This window comes from Solea solea, chromosome 9 (assembly GCF_958295425.1).
Source record: "Solea solea chromosome 9, fSolSol10.1, whole genome shotgun sequence".
Classification (NCBI taxonomy): Eukaryota; Metazoa; Chordata; class Actinopteri; order Pleuronectiformes; family Soleidae; genus Solea; species Solea solea.
In genome coordinates this window covers 22,989,469-22,995,468 of record NC_081142.1, presented here as the reverse complement: position 1 = coordinate 22,995,468, position 6,000 = coordinate 22,989,469, and the positions used below count along the sequence as shown (strand labels likewise).

Genomic DNA, 6,000 nt, shown 5'->3' with positions numbered 1-6,000 from the left:
TTGTTTCTCGGTTTGGCTTTACAGCGCAGCTTTTTACACTGATGATGAATGATGAATACATGAATGTGTCTGTTATTGCCTCCAGTAACTAAGGCCTCGTTTTGACTGCAGCCTAAATCACATTTGTAAACATACCTGATCAGATTCTGATCTTTCTGAACCAATTGTTCATGTTATATATTATTATTATTATAAGTGATCAGATCGGATCTGTGTGTGTCCATATTGACATTGTCTCGTCTCGTCTTCCACATGGATTTCTATAGTTACAGGCCACGGGGGCATTTGGACAATCAAACAATCAAACATCACTGCTTAGATTCTCATTTCATCCTGTATCTCTGAATTTTAATCTCACCACCTTTTCTAGGTAAATCTGTAGCTTTAATCCCTGCCTCACACTAGAGGATTTATAAATCTGACTTGATTTTAAAAAAACGTGGGAGACCACAGACACAGCAAACTAATGTGTTAATCCTGAGAATGCACAGACTCAGTCAAGACACAGGACCACATCACACCTGTGTTGCTTCCTATTCGTTTTAGGATCGATTTGATTGTTGGTTTTTAAAGCTCTTAACGGTTTGGCACCATCTTGCCTCTCAGAACTACTTCACACCCCCCATCCCGAGCTCTGAGGTCTAATAACTGGCTGCTCTTAGACTACAAACCCTGGGGCAATCAGGCCTTTTCTCTAGCTGCCCCCAAACTTGGGAATGAGTTACCCATGGAAATTAAATCTGCCCCCAGATTGCCACCATTGAACATTTTAAATCACTTTTAAAGACCCACCTCTTCTCCTTGGCCTTCACTTCAGGATTAGAATAGTCAACCCAGACACTTCTATGTAGGTTTTTCTATTTGACTACTTTATTATGTCACTATTTTACTGTTTTACTTGTATTTTGTATGGATTTTTGCTCACTTTGGTCAACCTTGATTGTTTTGTAAACGGGCTCTAGAAATAAACTTGACTCAAGTTGAAACACTTGAAGATTTCAGGGAGGAGATTCCAGGGGTTTGGGATCTCTCAGAAACTTCAGAGTATAAACACACATGGAGGCGGACAGACGTCAGTTAATAGCTGTTGTGTGTGTGTGTGCGATGTTTTGTGCGGTCCTAAACAAAACACACAAACAAACATCAAACGTGTTTAATACTGATCGTGAAGACTCGGCTGCGTCTGTTAATCCCACACACTGCAGGATAATTTGGTCAGATAATCTGTTCAAATCAGCCTCAAATCTGAAGACACTCACCATTGTCAGATCGGGTCCAAAATCTGGACTATTATTCTCTCGTGTGGAGCAGACGTTCCTATAGGTGATAGTTTTTTCCATTTTTTGAACTCAGAAAATAAAGTTTATTTTTTAAAGATATATTGCCCCAGAGTGTGAAATGACAGCATTATCTTACACGTGTGGAATCTGTATAATTTGGCTGTAGATTACGTCTTGCAGGCTCTTTGTTTGTGCATTTGCATCTCCCTGTCAAACTGTGATTGATGAGCAGCGCCGCAGCCTCCTGTCGGCTCAGTGGCTGATGGGAAGTGTCTTGCATTAATTTTTTTTACACAGTTAATGTCGAGTCAACAACTTCGTGTTTGTGGTGAGAAGATTGTGTGGGTGTTTTTTTCGGCCGAAGTTTATTTACCGTCTAAACTTGTTTCTTGCAGAGTCTCAGTCCACATCCACAGGATCCAATTTTCAGTTTGCACGACAGCTTTTTTTTTTTTTGGGTTTATGTTTGTGTAATCTCTGCATGGGTGGAGGATTAAGTGCTGAGTCACTGCCGCTAAGTGAAATGTGTAACAAACAGGATTCAAGGTGTTGCCAAAATCATCGTCAGGTTACAGTTTATACTGGCAGCAGCTCTAAAGGAAAGCACTCATCACTAAATCTCCATCTGCCACAGTTTGCTTCTTCATAACCTTTGAATGAGTGGGAGGAGTCTGCTGCTGCTGATGAGCTGCTACTAACAGAAATGTTCACACTTTCGTTGTGGGGGAAAAACAATTGTCACATGAATACATTGACATAATACTAACCACGCTCAAGTAGATAAAGGCCTTTCATTCTGTATCTGTTCACCTGAACATGACTAATCCTATAGTGATGACTTTTTTTAATTAAGTGATATAAAGATTTGTTTCTCAACTCAACTCAAGCTTTATTTCTAGAGCACCTTTAAAACGACTGCAGTCGGTGCACAGGTTACATACAAAAATACATAAATACATAGATAGATGAGAAAAACATCAAATTTTAGAGAAGAAGTGGGTTTTTAGGAGGATTTAAAAGTCTCTCGGCTCTGGGAGGTTCTAATAGATGGGGAGACTGTTCCGGAGTCTGGGGGCAACTGCAGGCCAAGGCCCTGTCACTTCTTGACTTGAGTCTGGTTTGTAGCAACGCAGGAGCTCAGAAAGATACAAGCCCCATTGGGGGCTTTAAAAACAATTAATAGAAGTTTAAAATTGATACGAAAAACAGACGTGAGCCAGTGGAGGGAAGCTTTGACAACACATAATGAGTCAGTAAATCCCCGTCTTCATAACATTAGTTGATAGAGAAATGTCAGGAAATAGTAACAGTGCAGAACCTCTAACAAACAGTTTGGTTTGGTACATAATTGTTTTCGCGTTTCCATTAGGAATAGTTCCAAAATAAATGTCCCCAACCAACGGCTGATTGGGCGACAAAAAAAAAGTCACTCTCTCGTGATTGGTGTGAATATCCCATGGATGACGAGACAAACAGCCACAAACTGAGCAGAAAAGAAAAGTCTGTTGTCATCCGCTGTCGTCGGTCACTGGTATCGCATTGGTACGACGTCAAGCTACGTATCTAGCTGACGCAACCATCAGGCACCACCCACACCCCGCCTACCGAATACCAAGGTACTGTTCTCAATGGAAACACAAGCCTGACCGAGGACTTTACCATTCCAAACGGTACTTTACCCTGATGAAAACACAGCACTACTGTACAGTGTCTCAGGTTTTTTGTTGTTTCTGTCCTTTACCGTAGTATTTCTCATCCAGACTGCATCCACACAGCTGTTTGTGGAGCACTGCTGAAGTCCTGCTGAAGGTCTGAAGGTCCAGCTTCCTTTTTAGCAGTAGAATCCACTTCTGAAACGCTTCAGTCATGTCTCGCTTTACTCACGTCGTGTGCTTCTTCCACCTTGCCTGCTCCTGTTTAAGTTTGCAAGAACAACACGGTGGAAACCTTCAGAGGAAATACTGCAGGTTTCTCTGTGAAACTGCTGTGGACCAAAATTTGTCAGCTGAGGAGACGGCCTTAAATGTGTCCGCATGTCTGAAGACGTATCCAGGATTTACACCTGAACTTAAAACACTTATGATTGAATCACTCCGGATTCAGAGTCAGTGAAACACTGGTAGTATGTTAGACACAAACTTTCTCTCGGGGCAACCATGGATCAGTGGTATGCTGGGTCGTCTTTCAACTAGAAGATTGTGGGTTTGATCCCTGGTTCTGCTCGTCTACATGCTGATGTGTAACATAACACAGCTTTGAGTAGTCATGAAGACCAGAAAAACAATATATAAATACAAACCATTTGCCATTCCCCCATTGTTCAAGGAAAAATAAAGTATACGTGCTGGTGTGAGGACTTTGTCCACATCAAACAACAGTCTTTCTAATCTGTTGAAGCACCTGGGACTTGTCTCTGAAACTGTTATTTCATCTCACTCTGTCACAACAGTCGCAGACTCACAGTGCTCCATGTGAAAGCTTGTTGAGAATGGAATAAACAAAGCTATCAAAACATGTCAGCTGAGTTTTATTGTTCCCATCACAGTGGTGATGGGAACAATGACAGTTCCAATTTGACACTTGTTTTGTCCCACACTGTGTCACAAGCTCGGCTAAAAACACAACAGGCGAATTAAATGTGTGCGTGACTTTTGAAAGAATTAACGCGGACATTTTCTATTCATGTTACACACTCGTTCACGCTCGTAACTGTCGGGTTTGATTGCTGGTTTGTTTTAAGTTCAGGATCGAGAGGGAGAAGCAGACTAACAACAGGGAGACGTACTTTTATTTCAAACACTTAGCATAAGAATGGATTCACTCAGACAATCAGTTATATATACGCCACTGTTTCACAAATATAGTCCACTGACAAGGGACAGCATCAATTTCGGTTCACTTTCATTGTCCACATCAGATAAATAAAGTAGAGCGAGTTTCTCTCAGTAGACACCAAACTCCGAGAAAGAGCCTGAGAAGCACATGTTGTTTTTGAGAGGTTTGAGAGACGATCTCGTTGGTGTGGCTTGTATACTTCTGCGCTTTACTTGTATTATGTCTCTCTTTTTTACTCTCCTTTAATTACCCCGCTTTTAGCTTTTATATTCTGTTGTGAGTTTTATATCTAAAATTGTTTCGTCTCCGGAACCATTTGTACAATTTTTGCTGCTATCTCGACCAGGACTCCCTGGAAGAAGAGACTGTGTATCTCAATGGGACTCTCCTGGCTAAATCAAAGATAAACACAAAATACAGAACAGAAAAAGGTGAAATTGCCACCACAGATGAATTAATCATCTGCTCACTGCTCCTAATTCTAGGATGGGTCAAAATGCAGAGGAATACTTTCCCTAAGGGGATTAATAAAAATTAAAACTTTAAAAACTTAATGCCTGTGCTGTCAAGAGTGGGACCTGTAGATCCCCGAAATTGCCGGTTGCAATGTCCACAAATTATACATCACACACCCGACTCTGCTTTTGCCACTTCATCCATGTGAGAACTGTGGTGCTACTGTTGTCTTACAAAAACAACAACATGAGCCATTCATTGGAGAGAACAAGCAAGTAAAGATGACCGCCATGTCACAGCTGCTGGATCTACTGGACTTACACACATTTATAAACCAGCTTAAAAAATATCCTGGAATTCCTCTCTGATCTGACCAAAATTCATTGGGTTTCCTTCCCCATCTAATTCCCATTCCTTTACCAAATTTGGCACAATTTGGTTCAGTACTTATTGCATAATTCATCCATCCATCTTCTACTTTCTTCCAGCTTTATCCTCCACATGAAGGTCACAGGTGCTAATCTCCAGCAGGTGTCACACCCTGGACAGGTCACCAGTCCACCACAGGACCATATAGAGACAAACAACCATTCACTCTCACACAAACACCTACCGTCCAATTTGCCTAATCCCCAAATCTGCATGTTTTTGGACTGTGGAAGGAAACTGGAGAACCCAGAATAAAAATGCAGAAAGAACCTTGTTCTGACCTGGTTGCAAACCCCGGGTCTTGTGTAATCCTCCTTTTTAAAAAAAGACGTAGAGAGAAATCTTTCATTTCACCATCTTTGGTGTAAATTCTGTCTCTAATCTGTGGCAAACTGAAACAATTGGACATAGAAACAAGGTTCCATAACTCACACTGCAGCATGTCAGGACAATAACCAATCCGTTGCATCCAGGCACCCATTTGTCTGTAATAGAGTTGTGGTGAGACGTAGATCGCGCTGAGGTAATAAAAAAAGCTTTCAGTCCTCCCAGTGTAACGCAAATTATCCCTTGAGCTGATCATACAAGCAAGAACAACCTGGATCAAGTTGGTGACCATGAACCCGACAGTCACCTCAACAGAGCGTCACATGTCCTCTGCTTAGACAGTAGCACCTAATGTAAAAAGAGCTTGCTCAGCAGCACTTCATCAGTCAGGCTTTTATGGCCGAGTGAAGAGAGTGGCAGCTGCCGGGGAGTTTGTCAAACAGCTTTTTAAAAGAGTCTGAGAGCACAAGGAGAAAAGTGAAAAAAAAAAAAAAAAAAGTGGTCTGAATAGAAGAACAGAAGCATTATGTCTGACATATTCTGGGGATTTGTTCATAACCAAGGACAGGAACTGTTGCCAGAGTGAAACACTGCGACTTTAGTGGCAACATCTCACACAGTCTGCCTTGTCTCCTCAAGACTCACTGGCATTTTAACTAGTTATGGTACAAAT

The 6,000-nt window shown here is 41.5% G+C and overlaps 1 protein-coding gene across 19 annotated transcripts in view; it reads left to right on the top strand.

Annotated features, from left to right (window-relative positions):
- The window catches only part of ptprfa (protein tyrosine phosphatase receptor type Fa), a 316,842-nt gene that overhangs the window by 255,615 nt on the left and 55,227 nt on the right, over nucleotides 1-6,000 (top strand). The gene's annotated exons all lie outside the window — the stretch shown is intronic.